Source organism: Phocoena sinus, chromosome 4 (assembly GCF_008692025.1).
Source record: "Phocoena sinus isolate mPhoSin1 chromosome 4, mPhoSin1.pri, whole genome shotgun sequence".
Lineage (NCBI taxonomy): Eukaryota > Metazoa > Chordata > Mammalia > Artiodactyla > Phocoenidae > Phocoena > Phocoena sinus.
The window spans coordinates 47,329,491-47,356,356 of record NC_045766.1 but is presented as its reverse complement, the minus strand read 5'-3'; the positions used below and the strand labels follow the sequence as shown (position 1 = coordinate 47,356,356).

The 26,866-nt window shown below is 37.7% G+C and overlaps 1 protein-coding gene and 1 long non-coding RNA gene across 13 annotated transcripts in view; one reads left to right on the top strand and one right to left on the bottom strand.

The window, feature by feature from the left end:
* Window positions 1-26,866, top strand: part of MECOM (MDS1 and EVI1 complex locus) — a 567,851-nt gene that overhangs the window by 385,809 nt on the left and 155,176 nt on the right. Inside the window, exon 1 of one of the 12 annotated variants that reach the window (XM_032630287.1) lies at window positions 15,089-15,560. The exons of 9 other annotated variants lie outside the window; for them this stretch is intronic. The gene's annotated coding sequence lies outside the window, so the exon portion shown is untranslated. Of the gene's footprint in view, window positions 1-15,088; window positions 15,561-26,866 lie in introns of those variants that run through there. 2 more of the 12 variants (XM_032630286.1, XM_032630278.1) reach the window with 2 other exon arrangements.
* On the bottom strand, window positions 9,861-16,256 carry LOC116752977. The gene is made up of 4 exons (XR_004349661.1): window positions 15,622-16,256; window positions 15,341-15,538; window positions 13,071-13,155; window positions 9,861-10,867 (listed from the first exon to the last, which is right to left on the bottom strand). It is a non-coding gene; the product is annotated as an uncharacterized LOC116752977 (long non-coding RNA).

The following is a 26,866-nucleotide window of genomic DNA, read 5'->3' as shown; positions in this document are numbered from 1 at the left end:
GCAGCTGAAAAACAACTCACTCAACCTTGTTTGTGTGGAAGCAATTTTCCTCTTCTGTAGCTGTCTACCTCTTTTCCTATGCCTGTGTCTTGGGGAGATAGATGTTTCCAGCAGAAGTTAATGGGGTAAGATGGCTCTCTTCATCCAGCCTGCTCTCTTCTGCCCCAGCTCGTGCTCTTCCCCGTGCTCTCTGCACCCCCCCCCCCCGCCTTCAGCAGATGTGAGGGAGGTAGAGTTGACCTCCTGCACACGGTGCCCACACCATGACCCTTTTCTCTCTGTTGGAAATGTGTGAGGCGTGGGGTGTGGGGTGTGGGGAATTACATTGCCAGACAAAGAGGAGATGCTCAAAAGTGTATGTTGGGCTTCCCTGGTGGCGCAGTGGTTGAGAGTCCGCCTGCCGATGCAGGGGACACGGTTCGTGCCCCAGTCTGGGAAGATCCCACATGCCGCGGAGCGGCTGGGCCCGTGAGCCATGGCCGCTGAGCCTGCGTGTCCGGAGCCTGTGCTCCGCAACGCGAGAGGCCACAGCAGTGAGAGGCCCGCGTACCGCAAAAAAAAAAAAAAAAAAGTATGTTGAAGTCAGTGTGCAGCCACTGACTTTCAAAGGTCATGGAGGGCTAGCCAGGTGTGTAAATGATTTGTGTTCCCTTTCTTAGCACTCTTACTGTGAAGCCGCCATCCACTTCCAGCTTAGGAGATGGTCTCCTTCGTGTCCAGATATAATTTAAAAATTATACCAGGACCTTATCAGAATGTATCTTAGGGATTATCTTGATACGTAATGTTTTATCCTCATTTACTGTTATGTTTCTTGAATCATAAAGTATGATCTTTTCTTTCTCTATAACCGGGTTCCTTCTGTCCCTATTTCTCTCACCACAAAATACTTTGGGGCAGTGGAGAGAAAGCTAGACTGCGTTTCTGTCACTAACTAGTTGGGCGGTGCATTGAAAGGGCTGCGCTAGGTAATCACTATGGTTTCTTTACCTCCAAGACTCTGCAGTTCTATTCCTACCAGAGCCTAAGAGGCACCCTGATTCCCATCTCAGCCACTTCTTCTCTGTCTCTCATGAATCATGTGAGACCCTCAGCAGTCCCTGGGTCCTACTTTGGGAGCTAATGCACTTTCATAAGCCTCAGTAGGGACTCTCTTTGCATTTAGCAGTGTGAATTCATACTGCCAAAGGGTTAATCTTCTGAGACTAAATGCAGATTGGGTAGAATAAGAGAAGATCAATGGTTGTACCTGGCCATGAGTGGGGTGTTCAGTCATGCAGGTTTCTAGCCAGATTTTTAGAAATCTGCATCACAGAAGTCACCTGGGTGTCACACCCTGAGGAACTCTGGGTTAATGTGTGGTGAACAGAAATATCAAGTTTATGCCCATAGGGTAGTGTTCATTGGCATGAGCTTAACTTAAGCACAGAAAAAAATGGCCTTGATAGTGTTAATTTTTTTATGGGCAGTTGCACCATGGCTGGTCTTGGAATGTTATCAGCACTGTTGCAGAACTAAAAATGTTAGCCTGAGACGTTTTAAAAGGGCAATAAATATCTGGTTTTAAAACACAGACATTAAAAGCAGTATAAACTTGGAAAGTCTTTTTCGGTTGTTGTTTTAACTTTGGAGTGTTAAAGCTGCCTTTTCCTTCCCTTGCTCAATAAGCAGTTGTTTGGCTTGGTAAGCTAAATGGATATGACATCGAGATGCTTCTGCTTTGGCAAAAAACATGGCTGGTGATGAGACCCTGTCCCCTTACCAGGACACTTTGGCTTCACACGCCGTGCTCAGAGCTGGGGCTGCACACTCTCTGTGTGCTGTGCCAAGAACAGTCCTTTGATGTAGAGGGAGTGGCTCTCGAGGAGGATGGACGTCATCTCAGACCGCGACCGCTTGAGTTCAGCACATGCTCAGAAAGCCAGCTGCCATACCAGGGGCACCTGGGGATAGCTGTCCTCTGGGACTGACTCTCACTGGAGAAATGAGACTAGTCCCTGCTACTGTCCACAGAGAGAGGGGTCTCAGGACAGGGAGGGTCGTACCTCACATGTAAATACGGCCAAGGAAGCCTCAACTTCTTGTCCTCACTTTTAAAACATAAAAGCGGTATTATAAAAAAAAATGGAAAACAGCTTTACTCTCTTATGTTTGGATTGACTCTGCCTGATTAACCTTCTTACCATTTCACCTTTTCTTGCTTAATGTTTTATCCTAAATATGGGCCTATATCGTCCCATTAACTTTATAATTATTATTGCTATTAGGGGTGTTAGTCTATCTGTGTACAATAGTTTAGTTACTTTCCCCCCTATTATTAGTCTCTTGCATGATTTATAACTTTATACCATGAAATGCAACACTGCAGGTAAACTAACAAATGTAACTTTTACCTGTCATTGATATGTATTTAGGAAAATTTCCAACAATAGAATTATAAAGACAAAAAGTATAAACATCTTAATTGTTTTGTACATACTATATGTATCTTATGTATCTGTATCTATTTCTTTCCTTGCTTTTTTACAGGGTTCTAACAGTTTTCAAAGCCTCTAGCATACGAGTGTACTTACTTGCACTGAATTTAATATTTAAAGTATATTTTAATATATAAAATTTAAAATTATAATTAGGTATACAAATTGTATAAATTATATATATATCTGTATATATATATACAGATATAATATGGAACACTAAAATTTCTTTGCTATGAACTTCAGTTATCTTGAAGATGAGTAATTTGTTCATGTACTTAGGATTTGTTTTTCTCTTATTTGAATATCTATGCCTGTTCTCTCCCTATTCTAGTTTTTATAAATTTGACTTAGCAAGTTAGCTAGATGCCAACCCTTTGGTATAATCCATCTTTTAAAACTTTATCATTTGTTATCTGGATTCTGATGCTAGACACTAGGCTAGTACGTTGTTCCTTTCTGATTGGGGGTCAGTGAGTTTGTAAATATTTTGTCTTATCCATTCTTATTGTGTGTGCTTGAATGTACACAGTGAAATAATTCCTTTTTCAATGACCGTTAGGAAAATGCCCACAACACCTATGCTTTGGGCCAAGTGAGTGTGAATAAAAATTAGATATATATTTTGAAAATTTAAATATATAAAAATTTTTATATATGATATATATATAAATTATACATACATACATATGAATATGAAGGCAAGATTTAGACAACACTATTTCTGAGTCCACTTAATGGCAAGCTGTCCATAATGAAGCCTACTCTCTTTTAAAGTCCAAGTAAAATTGAAGACACCAAAGGTTTTACGTAACTAAAAAGAGCACCGAAGAACTAGCATAATTAGCTTTAGGTGTCAGAGAAGTCTTACACAAGTTGAGGAGCTACTCAAGGTATACTTGAACGCCAGAGGAAAATGATACCTTCATTTTCCTGGCATCAAGTGAGGCTGTGGTTAGAATCCCTGTTACAGAGAGCATGACCAACACTTTTACTAGGCAGGGTGCCGAAAGGTTAGGAAACCTGTTCTAAGTAGGCAGGAGATTACCTGGAATCCGGTTGTGTTTCCTGCCATGGTTAACCTGTAAAGCACGGTGATAGCTTTCATTTTTCAGTCACACCGTGAGTGTGTTTTGAGTTCATCATAACTAAGCTTAATGCATTTGAACTAGAGCATTTTGTCCACGCCATATTCCAAATTTGTTAGCAAGGAGCTTTTTTAATAGGTGACTTCTATCACAACGAATCAATCAGCTGATATTTTGTTCTTTTTCAAGCTGGATACAAAGACATAAGATAGAGGAATCAGAAATCTTTTTCAGAGAGTTAGAAACTTGGCCCTGGGATGACAACCCTCATTTAATCATTAACTTAACATGCTACCTAAGGTAGATACAACATTCAACAAACTCTCCACGCCTAAGCATATTAATCTTAGAAAATGAGGGCAGCCACGTAATGGCAGCCTGACCACCAAGGAACAGCATGAGAACGTGCAAGTAAGCACATGGAAAATGGGCTTTGGTGTACTGAGAGTAACCCCACTCACAGTATTATGATATAATAATTTTATATATTATATATCTACATTCCAGTGATGTATATAGTAATAATGCAAAGTATTATTTCAAAACTGAATATGAGGTGCTTATTCCCTTTATTCCTTAAAGAACTCCTTGACAGTTCAGCACCTTTGGTCTAACAATTCCAGACTTGACTTGCTGCTGTTTACTAATTAAATCCACTCCGTAATTAGAAAGAACTCGTGTGTCTCCCCTGTCCCCATCCCCCTCCCTGCCTGAACTTCTTAAACCAGCACTGGGTATGTGGTAAATGGTGCGTTTTAATAAATGTTTTGTAAAGGCCAATTATTCAGTCAATATTGAATCCTGTGATAGGAAATACAGCTGCGTAGCTACAGGGAAGATGTCTACGTACTGTTGGCATCTGTTTGCTAGGTAATGTTCTTAAACGGCCTGGCCTTCCTCCAAACTTTGATTATTCATAAATCTGTTGAGTGTGGTAAATTGCACTATTAGCGTTTAATCTTTTATTGAAGCAAACTCAGGAGACTGAAATCTATTTGCTTTAGCAAGCTTGTTCACTGATAAATATATGATTTAAAATTTTCCTTTTGTGAATTCCTCAGTGCAAGAAAAACACAGCTGGGCACGGCACAAATCATATTTATCTTTTCATTAACTAAAGTACAAGAAGATAGTATCATTGGAGGCTTATAAGGAGGGATTGCTAAAGAACAGTCTTCCTCCTGTTTGCACACCCACTTGAGAAAAGCTTTCCAGACACGTATTTGAGATACTTGTGAGAAAAGCTGGTTGAATCGTCAAAAGAAGAGCAAGGGAATGTATATAAGGTAGTTGGATTTCAGATAACATTTTTCCCCTGAGTGTTCAGATTGGTTAAATATTAGAGGAAGGGAGATAATGACACTGTTTGCCGCCATAAACTTAGACATATACCTTTTTTCACAAGGTTGGTATGAAAGGCATATCAAAGATTTTCCATCCCAGATGCTTTAGTTTCAATGTGGTAAAGGGCATTGTGGGTAGAGAAAGATTGCTTAGCAGACGGGGACATAGAAACTTTATATAGACTTAATAATAGATATAATTTTTTGCTTCTTGAGAATAAAACAATAAACGAATTGGCTGTCATTGTGGGATTTCTAAGTACACATATTTAAAAATTTTCAGCAGTATTCCCTCTGGTAGCAGGAAGGTTATGAAAAATTCTGTGAGAGTTTTGAGGGTGCTTATTTGCAATGTGCACTAAACCAGGCCGTTAGGGGAAATCTTCCTGAATGGAATAAGTAACTTCTGGCTTACATGTGTTTACAATAAATTCTTCAGTTGGGAGAGTAAGATGAAATTACAGGAGTCTTCCCCAATTTTCCCTGCATCTCTGGATCACGAGGAACGACACTGTGTTTCTCTAGTACCTCCAACCCGTGGTAAAATGACATATGCACAGCAGGTGGCTAATAACTACGGATTGTGTACTCCTGCAGAACTGTTGGGCTCTGCAAAAATGGACTATGCTATAGATATGTTCTTCTGTCACCTTCCTACCACACCCCAGAAGCACTCAAGAAGAAGTAGGGGGACTAGAGAAGGGAGGCTCCTTTCCAGCCAAGGGCAGCAGAGCTCCAACCGCCTTGAGCTCCACCCTGACCCAGGGCTACCCCCAAATAGGCTAATGCTCCATCGTAAGAGTGGATCAGCCTGGGCCGGGGTTAATCTCTTCCCTACTGCCCACCCTCCAAGGCTCATAAGTCCCTTTCCTAAATAGAGCTAAAAGAAGGCAAAGGCAACTCCTTCTTGCCTCAGTTTACCTATCCTAGTCAGATTCTTCGAGAGGCCAAAATATTTTCTGTTAGTGATGGCATTTATTAAAACATAAGCTTACTTTAATTAAAACTTGTTTAAACTGTCATCTGCTGGTTTGTGGATTCTAGGGTTTGTAACTACTTGTCCTTCTTATTCTTCTTTTATTTTAAAATTCACCAACCCAATATTAAGTTTTTTCTTTTTCACATGGACGTTGAAGGATGGTATTGGAAAAGTAAAGATGGGTAGTTAAAAATCACAACTAGTAAAATGAAAGGTGTTTTCTTAATATCATTCAGCCCAGCTCAACATAAAGAGAAGAGAACTGAGGTCATGAGATGTAAAGAGAGTTTTTCAAAGGCCACATGGTTCATGGAAGGGCAAGGACTAGAAACCAGGCCTCAAGCCAATACTTTTTCAACTTCCTTGTTTTTATCTGTATGAGTAACAGAAACTCCAAAATAGTGGCTTAAAATTTAAAAGAAGTATGAAGGCTGGCGGCCAGTCATGGGTATGGTAGTTCTATGTTGTCATTAGGAATCCTGATCCTTCTAGCTTCCTGCTGTACTGTTATTAGGTGTGACCTCCACCCGCACGTTCTCAAGATGGTTGCAAAGTGCCAGCCATCTTGTGCACATCCTAAGCAAGAAAAATGTTAAGAACAACAAAGAAGAATGGTACATGCCAGTAAGTCAGTTCCCCTTGAAGGGCATTTCTGGAAGCCCCTACCCAGTGATAACTGTATATCTAATTGACCAGAACCAGTGCAGCTGCAAGGCAAGCTGGGAAATGTATTCCTTCCTTCCTTCCTTCCTTCCTTCCTTCCTTCCTTCCTTCCTTCCTTCCTTCCTTCCTATTTCCTTCTCTCCCTCCCTCCTCCTTTGTTGCCTGCCTCTCTCTCTCTCCCCTACCCTCTTTCATGCCTTAAATTATATTGGATCTATTATTAGTAAGGTCAAAAAGAAGAATTGATATTGGGCAGGCAACTTTTTGTCTCTACAACCCTATGTTTCATATTAAGCAATTACTTTAGGGTTTGGAAGCATAATATTTGACAATATTTTTTCTTTAATGGTATTTCTTCAAATTGCCTGTATGAAATGACCAAGTATAATATGGGATCAGATATCGCTTTATGTGAATGGAACAATGGGAGGATAACTTAGGAACTATCATGTCTGAATTGTGTGTTGTCTTTCCCTGCTCAGTGAGACGTTTCCATTGTTTCCATTGGCTTGAAAGTGAGCCTGGCAATGAGTACCACGCTGACCTCACTGAGGCATGCTTCGTAGATAACTAATGAAGACCATTTAAATATTTAGAAGTAAATAGCAAATAGTTTGCTTACTTCACCCTGCATATTTTATGGGTACATAATTTTCAAATGCCTGAAATTGCGACTCTTATTAAGTAATTTAGGATCATGACTAACAATGACAGAATCTCTCAGGCCTTACTGAGAGGAAGTAAACTTACTAATGCATAACTTTACCAGCAGATGCATTTGTGGGCAACACTGAGGAGAATTTGTTTGCCAGTATCTTCATTGGTCATGAGATTTATGGTGCTGTCTGGCTATGAATTTGTCTCTAACTAAGGTTAGTTTCCTTTGTTAATCCCTTTTATTTATGTTGATTTTAATCTAAGATAATCCTTTAGAGTGAGAAATAAAGTGAAAACCCTCCTGAACGTCAGACTGGCAGCTGTGTTCCTCGTAACTAGCACACTCTATGTATAGTGTTTGTTCTTGGCAGGATACAGATTAGAGACTTCTGAAGACATCAAGGAGGTTTCGAGAAGCAATAATGCTGGGAGGCTCCCACACCCGGAAATCCATTAATGTCACTGTGTCCTCTTAGTGGAGAATGACTTTACAGCCTGGTGCTCCTGGCTCCTTAGCCACTGACTACCCCAGTGCCATAGTGAAGAGGAAGAATTGGAATATGATATGTCACCTGGTGTGCATGAGAAAATGTAGTCAATAATGGGGTAGAACCCAGCCTCTTCCATTAGACCTTTCGTAAAGTATTTGACTCCATATGCATTAACTTACCACTTTGTTCTCCTTTTGGTGTTCTCTGATGTCACACACCCCTTCACTCCAGTCTCTAACCTGAAAAGAACCTAACAGCAAGGCTTGTGAGCCTGAATCTTCCAATGATTATCTCTGTGTCAAATTCCAAACTCACCATTTTGAAAATTGGACCTTTACCACTACAAGTTAGAGACATAAATATTAGTATCTATAAAACGTCAGAGTGCTTCTTAAGTGTACTTTGCCAGATAATTGTTGCACATTTTTGCTATCGAGCAAGAATATTGTGAATATATTGATTTTCAAATAACAGAGTGTCTTTGGAGCCCATCTCTGTCTGCACGCACGGCACGTCCGGCTGCCTGTCTGGATTCCATCATGCCAGCTGCCATATCTTATCAGTGCAGAGCCCTATGAAGAGGATCCTATATATTAGCCACAACATGACCTGTGTGACCAGGATCAGCCCCACCAATTACCCCACTGAGGGTGCAGTGATTTAGAATGAACAGCTCAAGGATGCCATTATTTACCATATATCATAGCCCAAAATCTTTCCCCAAAGATTGGGGTTTTATGTATCAAGAATATTGGCAACTGAGCTTTCTCTTAACTTCTTTCTGTTTTGCTGCCGCTTAAGCAGATCCTAATTGGTAGAGATCCTGACAGGTCTAGCTCCTGACTAATATAACTACTCAGAGCAACAGTTAGTCCTGAGCACAGTCCCCAGCCAGGCTCCTGGCAGGAGTCCATGGGAATAATCTCCTTCCTTTGGCAGCTGCCTGAGCAACAGTTTACGGAAAGGATGAGAGTAGGTCTCTGTTTAGCACTTTAGGTTTAAATACTCGTTCTTTACATAGAAAGCTTCAAAAACTTGTGAAAAATAAATAAATTAAGCCAATATAGTATGTGCTGATGTGGACATTGTATTTGAAGCAGAGATACATCTCATAGTGAAAGGGAATGACATGCTACAGGAGAAATGGCCCCTGATTATCTGTGTGTCTTAGGTAAGTTACTTAACTTCTTTGGATCTACTTAGCAAGCGTTTGGATTAGATGGCTTCTAAGACCCCTTCCCTTCTGACATTCTGTGGTTCCATTTGGAGTAGATAGTTTCAGAAGTGCAATCATATTTGTACCTGACACTTTGCTGTTTTAAAATTTAGTGGTTTTTAAAAATTTATTGCACCACTATTTCCACAAAGTACTTGAGGCAGCTTGCAAGAAAAATACAGGCACCAAAAAAACCCCCCAAAAAACAAAAAAAACAAAACCCAAGACTATTATCATAAGACAAATACTGAAGAGTAAAAGAAGAAGGGGGAAGGCAGCATATTTAATAACCAATTCTGGAAAGAACTATAAGAAAGTACTGACTCTTTATCTCTGAGCTTCCCAGCAACCAAAGCAAAAATTTATGGAAGAGAAAATGGCACATGGTGGTGTTTATTTTCCCATGTTGCATGTTTGTTAGATTCAAAATTTCCCCAGGGATTTAGAAGTTAAGTATATCATGACATTGGGAAAAATCTACTTAGATTTCAGGTTTAAATTCTAGGGCTATCAATCCTGCACTTAGAATACCTAACATCTGAATCTATCCTGCATGGAAGTGTTCATATTCCTTTCAATCTGTGAATTAATACCATGGTTTATTTTCCTATCTCTACATTTACTTTAACTAGCGTCCTGGGCCAGAGTTGTTTTTTTTCCACATGGAATAAAAAATAGTTTTTGTTTGTTATCTTTCTATCAATGTAGTATGAAATTTAACATATTAAAAAGAAGCAAAAGTAATTTTACTTAATAATAAATCTTTCATTAAGATTGTAGGATTTATACTCATGTTCCGCTACTTCCCCAATTCCTTTATGCTAAATCAGGGAAAGGGACATTATTAAGCAAGCAACGGGTCCTTGTTTTTAGCTATTATAAGCAACCTTTTTTTTTTTTTGGCTGGTTATGTTTTTTAAAATTTATTTTATTTATTTTTTCTTTTCCATAGTAATTTATTTGTTCCCTTTAAAGTACATTTATTTTTTTTAACATTTTTATTGTAGTATAATTGCTTTTCAATGGTGTGTTAGTTTCTGCTGTATAGCAAAGTGAATCAGCTATATGTATACATATATCCCCATATCGCCCCCCTCTTGCGTCTTCCTCCCACCCTCCCTATCCCACCCCTCTAGGTGGTCACAGAGCACCGAGCTGATCTCCCTGGTATGCGGCTGAGCTATTATAAGCAATCTTTTCTAATCTTTGATAGTCTAACTTCCATTTACTTTAAGAAAGCAAACATAATTTTCTTTAATATTTCAGCGGTGAAATTAATTGGAATCTAGAATTAACTTTCTCCTTTCTTTCAACCATCCTATTTTTGAGTAAAAGAATGTTTAAAAGTAGACTCTGTGTGTATGTGTGTGTGTGTGTGTGTGTGTGTGTGTGTGTGTGAAGTGCTCTGTATATGATCTAAAGAGAGATTTACACACGGACCTCCTGCTCCTTCAGTTTTCAGTGACAGGACTTAAATACCTTTTATCTTGAAGAAAAAGTAACAAATAGCTAATGTATACTCAGCTCATTGTTAAAGGGTGATTTATGAGTTTTCCTGTTTTGGATCAAGAGAAAAGACAGGAGAAAGTGTTTGGGAAAGAAGCAGCCAAACTGGGGAAAGGAGTGCCCATCCCCAGCCCTGCTCCAGCCACTGTAGAGGTAGTAGCAGCCTGGTGCATCTTTAACATCACTCCTTGTCTCCTATGTAGGAGATGTGCCTCTTTGGGCAAAAACAAAACAAGTTCATTCTTTCTATCACTGTATTAGTCACAGTCATTAATGTCAGTTGCCTCAACAGACAAATCCCCCAATCTCATGGCTTAGCACAGCAACAGTAGATCTCTCACGCCATCAGTGTTCAGTGCTGGTTGGTGGAGGTTTCTCCAGAAATGAGCTTGAGGACTCAGGTTTCTCTGTGATGCTACCATTGCAACACAAGGCTTGTTAATTACCCTGGGAGAGGAAGAGAGCAATGGAGAAGAATCACCAACTCTAAAGTGCCTAGACTCAAGTGACTCATCACCTTTGTTTACCTCCCATTTGTCATATTCAGTCACATGGCTCTAGCTCAGTGAAAGAGAAGCTGGGAAACGAGGGGATTAAATAAGGAATTGATGTGATATGAGAATTGGAGACATCATTCCCTTGATATCTGAGAAACATGTTGTGTAACCTAAAATTGATTTCCATAATGAGTCAGAAGGCTTCCTGGAGGAAGCATTTGAGCTGAGCTTTTTCATTTGGGTAGGAGTTTGGTCAAGAAGGGCACTTTAGGCACAAAGGCCTATTCTCCTGTTGTGATAGCCAAATACCAAAGTATGTGCCAGTATGCTGTGAAATGAAGGCATGTTGTTACCAATAATGTGCCTTTGGTCAGCAGCATTCTTCGGCCAGGAGTGGCAAAGACATTATTTTTAAAATTCAGGATGTTGCTATTAGAAGTTACAGTGGAAGCTCCTATAGAGCAGCATGTCTTTCTTCTGATCTATCCACCAACTTTTCCAAGCACCTGGATCAGGGCCTGGCCCAATCTAGACATTCCATAATTATTTGATGAGCAAATAATGGGACTTGCAAAGGACTCAGCCCTGTGTGTCTATTTCCTTTTTCCTGCAAAAAAAGGAGAAGCTGACTGTGGCTGATCTACACAGAACTTTGAATGTCTTACATCAATAATTTGACACACTGCACAATTAGTCAATAAACATGGTGCTCTCCATGCACGTAAAATCTGATACTGAATAAAAGCCAAAGAAATATAGTTTAGGTCTTTTAGTAAAATTAATTTTTTGTCTTCTAGAGTATCACTTTGGCTCTTATAACAATGTAAAATTATATTAATTTAACTTTTATTTAGGCTCTACTATTTCAGACAGAGGCTGTTAATGTTTACACTGTTTATAAAGAAACAACTTGAGAGGAAAATTTATTATGCAAGTAGGATTCCAAAGAGAATGAACAAACTACTTAAGGAAAAAGTAGTCTATGACCATGGAATGCTTTTCATTGTTTCTTTCTCATATCCTTGGAATCATATCCTTGGAACCAACCGCTAATCTATCCACTGAATTCTGACACACATTAAGGGCCATCTTTTCATTAATGATGTGTTGAACATCTGTCCTAAGTATGACTAAATAATTTAAAATATTCAGTGACAAAATGCATTAACAAGTGACAAGCAAACCTGTTTCTCCGCCTGCAAGGAAATTTAAGAATAACTATTTATCCTGTCTTGTTTCTCTCAGAAACTCCTGTATTGACCAACAAATAGAAAAATCTAGATTTTGTTTCAACATATATTATCATCCTTGACAAATGTAGAAACTGAAAAAGAGGGAAAAATAAAGCTCAGTGTCTAGCTATTTTAGTAGACTTTGATCATGTTGGAATATGGGCAGTGAATAAAGAGTGATAAACTCGTAGAGTTCTTTGCCATGAAGGCTACTTTAGCGTGAAGCCAAAAAAATGAGAGGGGTAGGCTGACTTTTCGCAGATTTAACCAAGAACAATGACACCATTTGCAACCACAGTACAGAGCCAAAAACAATCATTGCCAGCATGCCAATGTATACTCCCTAGAGAATAACTGGAAAATGAGAAACGCCTGTCAGAGATTAAGTTCTATTTCTAATGGAAGCGCAGAGCAGACTGATGTCTTTTTAATGAAAATGAACATATCACAACAGATGAGTTTTATTTGTTAGTTTCAATGGGAGCTCTTTAGAACTCTGGTCACTGGGTATATGCTTTTTAAAAGGCAAATTTCACAATGTGATAAGTTTAGCCAATTTTGGAACCAATGTAAATGAAACATTTAGTGGAACCAATGTCAGGGAATCCAGCATTATCAAAAAATAAAGGGACACGAAGCTATTAATACCAACTGATAAAAAATTAGAGATTGATGACCATTTTCTCCATTTTCTCCATGCTTTCATCATAATAGGTAACATGTAAATAGTTACTTTGTGTCAGTCACTATTCTAAGCACTTTATAAGCATTAACTCATTAAACTCTCCTAAGAACCCATTTTACAGGGGAGGACACTGAGGCACAAATAGATTAAATAACTTAATCAAGGTCACACAACTAGTGAGCTGTGAAGTTGAGATTTGAATCCACATAATCAAGCTCCCGAGACAGGGCACTTACCTCAATACACTCCTCTGCTTTTAGTGGATATATTCTTTGTTGAATGCTTTTGGTCAATATTCCCTGGACTCAAGTAGGCCTTACACTGGAAAATAGAAGACACTTTGAGGAAAAGAAGAAAAAGCATGATCACAACAGAACCAAAAAACCTAATCATAATATTAACTGACGTTCTCAGGACTGATCTTTAAGCCAGACATATTGGATAACATAAGTTTTCAGTCACTACCTTAAGATATGTGGGAAAAAAAGATTGGACCATGGAGAGTTGCAAAGTGGTAGCTATTAGAGCAGCCCAGATTGTTTCTCCAAGAGAAAGTAGCCAGCAGTTAAGAAAACAAAAACAAAAAATATGTAGGACACTTTGCCCTATTGTCTTGGCTTCTGTCTTGGCTCCCTTGACCTGGTAAATATGACACAACTCATTAGGACAGACCTTGATAGAGGAAGTGTCAGCCATAGTCGCTCAGTATTCCAACTTGAAGAATTTTATTCATTAATGGTAAAGTAGACAGTGACTGAGATTTGGGATTCCAAACCCCAGATACCACATTGTCAGTGTCCAGTGTGTGGCCTCAGTCTTATCTATGAAATAGGAATGCTAAAATGGTCACTTTATTGGTTTTTTTTTAAAGTGTTAAATGAGATTAAACATGTGGGTACATTATGAAGGCACTTTTTAACTGAAAACAGATAATAGTTGATATTATTAATCTTAAATACCTCCATGTGACTTGATAGGTTTTAGAATTCTTTAGGGCAGTGGAGGTGCTTAAATTCTTTGTGTAAAATTTTCATTTTGTGACTTTGAATGACATATTGATCACTCCCCATTAACAGAAAATTGGTATGGGTATACTCAGAGCTGCTAGACAAAATCCCTGAAGTAAGTATCATCTAAAAGGTGAGCTAGTACAACCTAACCAAAACAACAGTGACAAAAGGAAAACAAAAAAGAAACCCAAAAGCAATAACTACAGCAACAAACTCAGAAGCACAAAGGTCAGAGAAAGGAGCCAAGAAGGATTTGGTGAAGGGATTGGAGCAGGAGAGGTTAATCCTTGGTTTAATATGGCAATCAACTCAGCAGAATTCAGGAGAACAACAATGGAGATACCAATGGATTTATCTTTTTTTAAATGAGCAACTGGAACTAATCTATGGCTTAGGCAAGTTGCCTTACTTCCCTGGGCTTCAGTTTCAAAGCTGTGAGAAAAAGGTGATTGTGAGTAAATAAACTCTGAAGTACCTCCTACCACTACACTCCGGTTTTTACGATCTTTCTATGATTCTACCTCAATGTATTTGTCATGAGTTTCTAAAATCTGCTTTTTCTTTTAATGCATTCATTACCTCTGTTTACACATGGTAGTTGCCTTCTTGTGAAATAAGATATCAAGATAGGCATGTATCAAAATACAATATATATTTGACATCTCTAAAGAAAGTAGAAGCAATTATCCGCATAATTCAGGCAGCTGTTCCACAGTTCACTGGTCTTACCTGATGGTGGAGAAAAAGCCCAAATATTATGTGATAGAAGGAAAAAAGGGAAGGGAGAAGAGAATAAACCAAGGTCTTTCTTTAGAGAAGTAATCATTTTCATCCTTCTTGGCTGAGTTGCCATGGTCCCCAAATCGGAAGAATTAGTATCGAAAAATTGCGCAAAAATTGGTCTACACGAAGTTTGGGGATTTTCTTCAATGAGGCCCTGAATAAAAACCTTAAGATTAAATAGCTGACTAGCCTCAGTCTAACACTGCATAGAATAAACTGTTACTCCAACACAAATACAGAGTGGTAACAGGAGATTGATCAACTTTGGTAGAAAATTTCAGCTTTGATGCCAGAAATTCAAAATTATCCTGGCAGAGGAGAAGGATACACTTAATGTTTTCTGGATGAAGCATGTAAATTACCTCATTCTTAAACATTCCCTGGAGGCCATTATTATTTTTTTATCCATTCCCAAGTATTACTCACAAAGTGGTGGAAAGGGATGACCAATTTTTTAAAATGCTCTTGACAGTGTTTGGTGTTTATAATGTATATTGTAGCCTTAGCTGAAGGCCAGGTACGTTTACACCAGGCTATTTATACTTCTTTAGCTTTGTTCTGTTCTTTTTCCTTTCCTTTCCTTTCCCTTTTTCCTTCCTCCCTGCCTCCCTCCCTCTTTCTTTCTTTCTTTCTCTCTTTCTTTCATCATGGATATCATTTTAATTCATTTTTTTAAAAACAAGCTCTAACATCTTATGAGTCACTCGTCTTACATCCATTATCACCGTGCTGGCCGTCTCCCTGGAAGGCTGCCATGAAGCAGTCTCTGCCCAGCTCCAGCTCTTCCTGCCCTAGGACTTATTTCAGGAGAATCAACATCTTGGCATCTTGGAAGTTAGATGGCTGTAAGCCTGCTCTGATGGGACTGGGACCCTTGGAAATTACAGCTCCGTTTCCACATCTGTAAGATCCTGGAAATGAGGGTATGAGAAGGTAAGAGCAGGGAGCCTCGACACTCTCTTCCATCTTTCCTGTCCTGTGGTTCAGAGCTTACCTTTCCGAATTTCCTTCTGCTGATGCCTGAGCATATCTGCTGGATCCAGCTTAAAACACTTTGATATCAACATCCAACAACTCCCCGAGTGGAAACATGTCTCCTCTTAGACTAGTTCCATCTTCTGCCAACTTGAAATCTGTGCTATTGAATCCATTTATTTTCCTCTTAACATTCTCTCAGTAAATGTCATGTCCTGTATAGCACTTGATTCCTTAAAATCACTGTTAGAAATATTTGATCAAAGAGTAAAATCATATGTTGGTGCTGGAATGTGTATGCCACTGAATTACTTTTATTTCAGGACAACTTATATATAACCTGGAATTTTAAGTTCAGTAGAACAGGCAATGTATTTGTTTGGAGGGCAGGACCATTAAAGTCAACTATTTTTTTTCTTGTTTGAATTGGATAAGATTGTACTATGTCCTTTACGTCACAGTAGCACCCTAGTGGTTATCATATTGCATTAGTTACATGAGTTTTCAGGGAACATTATACAGTATATACTGCCTCCAGTAAATACACCAGTCATGCTTATGGTTACATAGTCAGCGCCAGGAAATTTAGGATGACATTCCCTGCAGGTTAGTAATTCTACCCATTATTTATATTGGTTTGATTTGAAACTAGATGAGGCTAAGTATTTTTGAAGAGTTTTCTGACAGAATTCTAGAAAAACTAGAGAATGAATATTTAAAATGGGTTAAATATCTTTGGGTTTTCTTTTTGTTCGAGATCACCTAAATTTTGTCATAAAGTCAAATTATTGAGAAAGTCAGGAGAGGACTTACGTGGAACATAAGGTACAAACACATCTCATCCGTAAATTGAAGCCACTCATAAATAAAAGTCTGACTTGGGTGTGCACTTACAGCCTGCTCCAGGGAAACGAAATTATCCCAATTCTTAAAAAATGGAGAAAAAAATTAGTAATGAGGCTGTGACAGAGGAGTTGAAGCAGATGTGGAAATTGTGGGACATCATCTTGGCAGTTGAAGTAAGCTTACCAGCTGGATGTCTTCTGAAAGTGGGAATTTATCACGTTTAAGCCACAATACAGAAGTCAGGGCTTGAAAATGGTTGTCATAACAACACAAGATTTTGATGCAAACACTAGACAATTGTAATTAATTTGACCAATAAAGTCTGTGCCGCCATAGCAAATTAGGACTAGATTATTTTGAGCTTCTAAACTAACATCTTACTTCCAAGGAGATCAAACGATTTCACATCTTCTAGCCTATTTACCTCAAGAGGAAATAGAAAAATAAAGAGGCTGATCATCGAGGCTTCCCCTGAGCTACACCATTTTGTTTTGTTTAATAATCTACAACTACCTACGTCCCCCGTGAGAGGGTCCCTATACCTAGTGTCCAAAAGAGACAATACAAGCACAGAGAAAAACCAGATTCTGCAAGTTTGTTCGTTTGTTTTGGCAGTTTAGGTATGGTATCTGACTAGGAAGGGTTGCATGGGCTTCTAATGTATAAAAGGGATACTACTTAGTTCACAAAATTGGTGTGTTAAGTGAGATATTGTGTTGGTTTTGTATCCTGGGCACTTGGTGGATATCAGCTTTCCTTTCTCCTCCAGTTAAGCTGTTTGCTTCTCTGTCAATTATGAAAACCATCGCAAGCAATGTGAAGAATTAGTAGCTGTGTGACCATGGGCAAATAAATTATCTAAACATGAAGGAGGTGGATTATCAGGGAAGTCAAATAGGTTTCAACTCTCATGCATCCTTTGCTTTGGTAGACCTCTGATCCTTTGGACAGTTTCAGAAGCTGTGATCTGGCTCCGTGGTCTGCTAACAGCAAAGCTAGCCACGCATTGTGAGGAGAGAAGGACACTCGTGGGTCCTGGTTTTGCCATTGCTGGACTAGGTGAAGTTCAAGACTACACCTAGAGCTCTCATTCTGCTCTCCTGTTTGCATCATTTATCAGCCTTCTCTGTCCACTTACAACTTTCTTCATTGCTCTAGAACATTCTAATTCTTCTGGAGTGTTTTCCAAAAGTTTTTGTTTTTTCTTTCCTCAGTTTCCTTATGATACTCAATAGATATCTCAATAGATATCTTTTTTCCTTTTTCTTACCTTATGTGAGGATTTATCCGAAAGTAATATTAGCATGTTTGTCAAGAACATGAAAATTTGGGAAAGTAACATTCAATGTGATTTCTTAATATTAAAAATAAAATGAAATGCACAAAAATCATTTTGTTTCTGAGTTAATGTGCTATTAAAGTGGTGGAGTCACTATTAGAATAAACTTAAAGAGGGCAAGAACTTTGGTCATGAAGAGTGTCCAGGACAAAGTAGGTGTTTATCAGCATTTGGTGAATGAACAAATAAGTATCTGCTGAATTGGGTTAGGAGAGACTCTTGGAACATCTCTTGGCTTGAGAATCTCAGACAGTGACCTCACCACTCTAACAGCACATTGTCTCAGAAACAAAAAAGAAACCAAGTTGAATAATACTTTCCTGAGTTTTCGTGTTCTTGACAAACGTGGTAATATTACTTTCAGACAAACTCTCATATAAGGTATGAAAAAGGAAAAAAGCTATCTATTGAGATATCTATTGAGTGTCATAAGGAAAATGAGAAAAATGACTTTTGGGCTAGAGTAAAAGCTGAAAGTTTGTTCCTAGGTTTAGAGGCCGAGTCCTTTGATGATGGGTTGATGAAGGGATTGCCTTCCTGGAAAGGTATTTGGGATATGCTAGATGACTCATCACACCCATAGACCTCAGCCTTTCTTTTGCTTCCCAATGACAGCTTCTGGTTGATTTCAGATGTTCACTCCAAGATTTTCACTTTCTCCTTCCTGAAACTTAGTGCTATAACATAGTTGTAACTTAATGGCCATGGGAACTCAGAAGAGAGAATTTGAATTGATAAAAAAATGGCATCACACAATAGTTATGAGGAATAACTTATATATATGATTTTGACAAGAAATTACTAAATATATTAGAGGAATTACAGTGTCATTATTCTTTGGATCATCACAATATAACTCATCACTTATGCTATCGGATTCAATTCAACTTAATCTGATAAGAATGTATTGGGTGCCTGCCATGAGCCTAGCTGTGTAAAATATGGCTGGGCTACAAAGTATAAAATGTGATGAGGGTAGGCTGTCTGATTGCTTCTTTGTTAGGGTTGCTTTTCTAAATACGTTTATATTGAATTTATATGTTGGCATTAAGTTGTATTAAGCCATTCTAAAAATTATCACTGCTTTTTTTTTTTCTGAGAAAAATGTTCTGCAAATATATAAATTCAAAAAATAATATGAAGTATACACTGATGTACTCCATAAGCAATAAAGTTCCTGAATAAATATATAATACATAAATCTATGTCTTTCTATCATGAAAATATATAACTTTAAGGTCCTGATAATTAATTTATTTCTTACTGGTGTATATCCCAAATAATTTTTAGAAAATGAAATATAACAGCTAAGGAAAGAAAGAAACAGCAGTTGCTCATTTTATAAATGGATGATGAGAATTCCTTTTGTGAAATGCTGAAGAGATGTTTCTTGCCCCTCTCATTCGTCAGCTTTGGTAAAGTTCGTTCTTTAAAATTCAAATTCTGTCAGTCATTGTCTAGGTTCAGACAGATTCACAAAGAAATATTTTTTTAAAAATTGTGGGCACTTTTGTGAAGTTGAAGTTTCCAACCAAATTCAAGCCTCTTGGCATTGGATTAACATATTGTGTTCATGTTCACATTCATTTATACTTGGCAGATTGCGACTTCCTGTTTTGAGGGGGGGAAATGCTAAAAACCTTTAGTTTAAAAAAAAGCTGAAAATTTTCTAGTTTTAAAAAAGACTCACAAGGCTTTTGAATGTCAAATGGCTCTTAGAGAAAAGTATTTGATGAGTTAAGTGTAAAAAAATAAGAAACATATGGATTAAATTTCACTGAAAATGCACATGGGCTTAAAAATTAAGGGAGAAAGTACTTGGCAAAATGTGGTTTTGGTTTTGCCAAATCCAGAGTTTGAAAATAGATTAAGACATTGAACAAACCCAAACCATACCTGGCTTTAGCCATCTGCTAGCCTGCCATCTACAAAAGCCTTCTGACGAGGCCAGGCCTTTATGAAACTGTTGATGACACCTGAATTTGCCATGTGGTGTCGTTTAGTGCCTCTGTAGGCCAGCTACCTAGAAAGTGTAAATTCACAGCCTCAAACGTTGTTAACAGATTTGTTGTGACGACACTTCTAAGTGTAAACTGTTAATAAGGAAGGAATTAGTCTGAGACATGACTCTTATTAATTCAATGGATGTTATATTTAAATATACAAATTAAGCATTTATAAAACTATACATGATAGCTGTAAAGGTTAAACTTGTTTTATATCAAATTTAAATATTTGAATGTTGCTATATTTAAATATTTTACTATACTGTAGTACAGAGTTATTAATAGTAATACGCCCTTGGGCATATCCCATAAATCTGCACTTTCTGATCTACTGAAACATCTTTTCTTTTCTCTTCTGATGCCTAGCATTTAGAGCATTTATCATGGTAATCTCCACGTATGTCTTCTCTCCCCTCTCAAACTTAAAATTGATTTTGTGAAAAATTTTTGTCTGGTTTGTATTCTTACGTGTCAAAGATATCTAGACTAGTATATCTATCTAAATAAAAAACTAGATGAAATTTATTGCATGTAAGGATAAATATCTTACAAAATATTTTGATACAATCTTAAAAATGAACTATTATACTATTCTGTCCAGAGCTATCTCTTCTAAGTTTCTTATAAGTTTATAAATAGTGTAATTTTATATTTGATTAAAACTGATCTACACCCACTTCTGAGCAAGAACAAGTTTATAATAAATTCCAACGTCAAAATCTCAATTAAATAAATGTATATCAAAGACTATACAACAGGTATGCTATATATGATATACGTGGTTTGGATTGTCATTTTTCCTCTGCTTCTTCAAAGACAGTGTAGCAATAAATTCATATGCTAAGTAATTAGAACTCCCCTGAAACACACACATGCTCCCACAGTCAACAAGGCTTTTAATAAATTAGTACCACTTCACTATGCAAGCAGTAGTATGGTGTGCCTACATTTTAATTACACACATATTCAAAAGTTCCACATCTCTCTGTAGTGCTGACCACATTTCATGCCGGAGACACTTGGCCAAGACTCGATTCATATGTCCTACAGGGTTACATATGATGTGGCTCCTCTCCCACTGGGTTACACAGGATATGAGCTGGATCCTGGCGGCTTCTGAAGCAAGAATGAGAGAAGCTCTTGTGAAGTGAATTTAAAGAGAGAGAAAAAACCTTTCTCTGGCATTGAAGTCACTGGAAGTTTGGCATGTCTAACTGGGAGTAGACCTTGGCTCACAGAACTGAGAGATAGCTAAACAAAGATTTGTTCGATTTGATAAACTCCCTGGCTGAGACTGCCTTGCCAACTTTCTTTCTAAAGCAACTTTCACAGCTGAATTATAAAACCTTGAAAATCAAGGGTTTGTAATGGAAATGCTGACAGATGCAACTAATGTGAAGTTGTACCAAGCATTGCTATCATATTTTATAAGTGTCTGAGAAGCTTTTAGAAAGGAATGGTACATTTGCTTCATGGGATCCATTTCCTTTGCTAAAAACTACCAAATGGCCTCATGGTAGACTCCGTCACACTTAGAACTGTCTTGATACTGTTTTTTAATAAAGAGAAATGTTGAAACTACCAACTTCCTGCGAGGCTTGAAAGCAACTGTTGCCTCACCCTATATTCTGGTTTCAAATTGATAAAGAAAACTCAGACCCTGCCATTGGTGCCTCAGTATTCATTATTTATGTGTCCTTGGAAAACTGTTCAACTTCTTAGCAATTTTACGAAGAAAGATGTTCATAGAGATGAGCCTTCTTGTAACTTTTGGCCAAATAGAAAAATTTACTGTAATATCAAACTGTCCATTGTGGGCCAGTAAGTGAAAGAAAATTTCAATGCAAAGTGTTACCATCATCTTAAAGGTGGTATAATTTTTATACAGATACGGAAGTACTAAGTTCCATTATACATCTTTTTGAATTCTTATATTGCTTTTTTGTCGATTCTTAAATTTTATCTAAGGCCAAATATATTTTAAATTAATTAATTAATTAAATTATTTAATCAATTATTTATTTATTTTTGGCTGCGTTGGGTCTTCGTCACTGCCCACAGGCTTTCCCTAGTTGCGGCGAGCGGGGGCTACTCTTTGTTATGGTGCGCGGGCTTCTCATTGTGGTGGCTTCTCTTGTTGCGGAGCCTGGGCTGTAGGCGTGAGGGCTTCAGTAGTTGTGGCACATGGGCTCTAGAGCACAGGCTCAGTAGTTGTGGCACACGGGCTTAGTTGCTCCGCGGCATGTGGGATCTTCCCGGACCAGGACTCGAACCCGTGTCCCCTGCATTGGCAGGCAGATTCTTAACCACTGCTCCACCAGGGAAGTCCCAAGGCCAGATACTGACCATATTTTATGTATGCTTAAATTAGATTTCATAAACAATTATTGGTTAAAGACCACAGTCTTTGGGAAATAATTACAGAAATAACAAGCTACAGTGTTACTTATCCCTCTACAATAGCTGATGACACTTGGATTTCTGAGAAAATCAGAAGGTTTAAATATAGTTTAAGTTCTAGAAAAATCCGATGGATATCATTTACTCTAATATTCATGAAGGAGAAATGATTGCTCTGGGGGCAAAAGAAGGGCTGCTTGGTCAAACATTTACCTTTTGTTCTTTCATTTTTGCATAAAGGCCTTCACTTGGTTTGTGGGTTCCTCAGCAGAAAGGAGAAGTTACAGTTAACAAATTAATGAAAACCAAGTGATGCCTTTGAAGAATTCTTAAGTGAACCTTAACCAATGCCTTGGGCTACATGTTCAATGTGAACAAAAAAATTAAGGTGAACTGGCCACTGCTACTAAGAGTCAATTGACAGAATGTATGGGTCATTAATTTTGTGTCCTTTGTTTTGTCAGTGTGTTTTCGTGAGGCCTGGTAAAGAAAGTAAAACCACTGAAGCTGAAAATTGTCTGCTCTGTAGCTCATTTCCCCTCCCAGCATGCACTGACCCAAGGGAGTGGGCTTCAGGTCACCCGCCCCCATTTCCCTTCAAAACATTCCTGGCTCCTGCAAGTTTGATAACAGATGCAATGGGTTGGTGGAGTGGTTAATTCTTTGCAAGTTTGTGCCTAATCATATGCAGAGCGTAAGTACCAATAAAAATAAGATGTCCGCTCACACTGTTTTATTGTATTTTTAAAACAACTTTTGAAGGAGGCTCTGTAACCTCAGTTCCAGTCAATTATAGAAGGGGAGAGACTGAAACTTAAATTGCTTGGTTCACCTTCATTCCCCGTTGTGTCATTACACTCTGTGTAATCCCTGAGGGCCACCTTCTGGCTTTTTGCGCTATGAATGAGTGATAGAAAATGCCCATATTACAGGGGTGGTATTCTAGGACTCTGTTTGGCTTTAAACTATGTTTAAAGTCATTGTACCCAAAATGTTATTACTTATCAACAATTCCATAATTCTATATCGATGCAATCCAGACTTTCATGTTTTATTACCACATAACTTTATTTAAAAATAGATTCTTAAGGATCAAAGTTTTTAAAAGCTCGTTGCCATATCAGGCCAGATTTTCAAATCTCAGCAACACTTTTACAGCCCTTAAAGTAGAAAGGATACAGATTGGCTTGAATTAGAGTGAACATACCTCTGCCTCGGGCAAGGAGCCAGGGAAGATTTGCAGATCTTAAGCAAGGAATATTTGTAGGTTTTTTGGATTGAATTGTGCATGGTAGTCCAGAGATCATAGAACTGTGTGTTGTTCTGTCTTTTTCTTTGGATATTTATGTCCGTGTGCTTTGCTTATCAGTGGCGCTAGTAGGTGGCACCACATATCAGGTGTAGGGTTTTGAAACAGTCAGAAAAGGTTCTGTTATGGGAGTTTCTCTTCCATTTTTTATAAGCACTCATTTTTCATTTATTTGACTTGGTAATCGATTTGGTGTTTGTTCATTCATTCATTCACTCATTCATTCAGCAATTATGCCAGGTACATGGGTAGATGCTAGGTAGACAAGGATAAATTAGATAGTCTCTAATTTAAGAAGTCTCAGTTTTGTGGGCTTTCAGACATGTAAATAAATATGATACATTGTAGAATATGTTGGGCGATAGAACCTTTGTGAGAGAGGGGGATTCTGGAACCCTACCCATGGATGAGTCAATGAATGGGAAGATGAATGGAGTTGAATTAGTTTTCTAAGGTTACCATCACAAAATACCACAGACGGCAAGGCCTTTCTCCTCGACTTGTGGATGGCCACCTTCTCTCTGTGTACTCACATGACCTTTCCTCTGTGTGTGTGTATCTCTGGTCCCTCTTTTTGCATCCAAATTTTCTCTTCTCCTGAGGACACCAGTCAGATTGGTTTAGGGCCCACCTTAATGACTCATTTTAGCTTAACCACTTTTATAGACCCTATCTCCAAATACAGCCACATTCTGAGGTATTGGGTTGGGGTTAGGGCTTCAATATATGAATTTTGGGAGGATGTAATTCAGCTCATAATGGTACTGAAGGAAGAGATGAATGGAGAGAGGTCAAATAAATATGAGACAAAAGGGTATTCCCTGAACAATGCTTAGGAATGCATTCTTGAACACGTTTTACCATGTGTAGAAACAACTCTAAGACCAAGAATTCATGCAATGCAAACTGAGAGACAGATTTAGCAGTTTTCTCTTTTATTTGATAATTGCACATCTACTATATGCAAATCACTGAGCTAGGCTTTGCTCCAGGAGAACACAAGGAAGTAACCAAAGCAAATCATTTGGGGGTTGGCAATCTGTAGAATTTTAACATCTTCATCAGAGGGTCTCAATTCTAGCTACACATTATATTTACCCTCATAGATTTGGATTAATTGGTTTGGAGTAGTTTTCACAAATAATTTTAATATGATTCCAATGATGTTAAATGGTTTAAAATTTGTTAAAAATTCTGAAAGCAAACTTAATAAAAATAATAATAGCGAATATATTATTTTTATGCTGTGTCAGGTATTATCCTAAGCTCTTACACGTATTATCTTAATAATCTTCATAATGATTCTATGATGTAAGTATGATTATAATAATTCTCATTTTAAAGATGAGGAAATTGAGCAGCTCAGTAGAGCAACTGGTGAAAATCACCTAGCTGGTATCATATTGATTCAAGCTTTGGTTTAATTTTATTCCATCACATTTTTAACAGAGCAATTTAGAGAAAAGTATATTTTGTGTAGTCAGCCTTGGTGTCCCAAAATTCAGTTTATATATATGCCAGTAAGGTGTTTTTTTTTTAATATCTCAGTGTCAAAAGTACTATAGCATATCCATCACATTTTAGTCCACATTTTGGGGGTTGTGAGCTAAGCACATAGTAAGTGTTTAATGAATGTGTATTGTCTAAATTGCTAATAAATTTTAGAAATTCTTTTAAGGATTTACAATGTCACAATGTAACATTGTTACATTGTAACAATGAGTCTTGTACATTTCATTATATGCTGTTACATTGTTATAGTAAAGTCCTTTGTTAATCCTGGAATACAAAAATTAGGTAGTTAGCTTTTCTTCCATACAAGGATCTTTTTAAATGCTAGACAATTGCCAGAGAAATGGGTATATGTTTCCTAATGTTATTCATAGGATCTGGAGCTAGAGCACTAATAGACAAAGAACTGGCCCTATGTCTTTCATATGACGAGACAGCTTACTGCAAAGAACAACAGCAATAGGAAGCAGACACATAGGAGGAGAGGTAAACACTTGAAAAGTGTATATGCACTGTTTTAGTTAAGAGATGGGATGATTTACTTACGTTTTATAGTATGTGATAGCATTTAACATATTTCTAAGAGTGGTGGGCTTGTGTGTTGCATCCTAGTAAAGGGATGCTGTAACAGCTGTGGCTTGGGATGTACCTGTCCATGGAGCCTCTTGCCTTCCACATCAGGCGTCATCTGCCAGATAAAGGGTTTGGGAATGTTGTGTAAACATAGTCCGAGCCCGAGACTGCCAGCCTCTCTTTCGCACCATTTTGTATTTATGTAGCTTACAGTGTGCTTTTCTAGGGGATGAAATAACTTGTTCAATGGCCTTCATTATTTATCAAAGCAAAAAACTGTTTTGTTCATCTGATAATGCTTTTAAAGAAAGAGTAGTTTTAGTTTTTTTTTTTCAGTTAGGCTCAAAACTTTCCCCTACAATATGGATTATTTTTGGAAAATATTTTAATTGTATGGTTGCTTATTATCAATAAATCAGGCTAGGGGTCAGTATCTAAGAATGTTCCATTAACTCCAAAGAGAAACATTCACTTTTATTTGGGGAAAAAGTCTTGGCAGACAAGTGGGGAACTACCAGATGGCGAAAGCTGTGCCTCATGGATTATAAGTTTTTCCCTCTCTTCTTATTGATGTCTTAAGCTGAACATGTTCCATCTGTCCACTCTCAATAATGAATAGCGACTTTTTTATTGTAAAGGTAACAAATTCCATATAGGATAAATTAATTCAAGCATATAATGAAATGTACAAGACTCAATGCTCTGTACTGTGTAGATTTTGGGGATTATGTGGGGAGGTGTGGAAATCCAATACAATTTCTAGAGCAAAGCATATTTCTACTTGGGGAAGGCATTTAAAAAATTCTCTTCCTAGACCTCAATTTTGTTCTCCTCTGAGGGATTAAAAATCTGAGTGATCGGTTGTAGGTATTGTTTGAATCTGACTTACCTTTTAAAGTATTAGTTTTATGAAAATAATCATTTAAAACTAATTTCCTATCTCCCACAGTAAGTTATTTTCCTGTCACACAAGTAAATAACCGAAGAGCTCTAAGCCACCTTTCGTACGTGTTGACTACTGTCTAAATCCAGCTTGTCATATGTAATATGTAGATAAGTTTTAAAATTTCTTTATTCATAGCTTTGGTGTTCTTGAGGCTAACTCCTCTGGTTTGAATTTTTTCTTCTATCTTGTGGCAAGGATGGTGGTTTTTCTATATCTAAACACCAGTATTCTGTTGCTTTTTACATATTTCATTATTGATGCTATTATTATTGATAACACCTACACTTTAAAATAATAACGACAGATATTATTTAAGTTTTGCATATTTTAAAT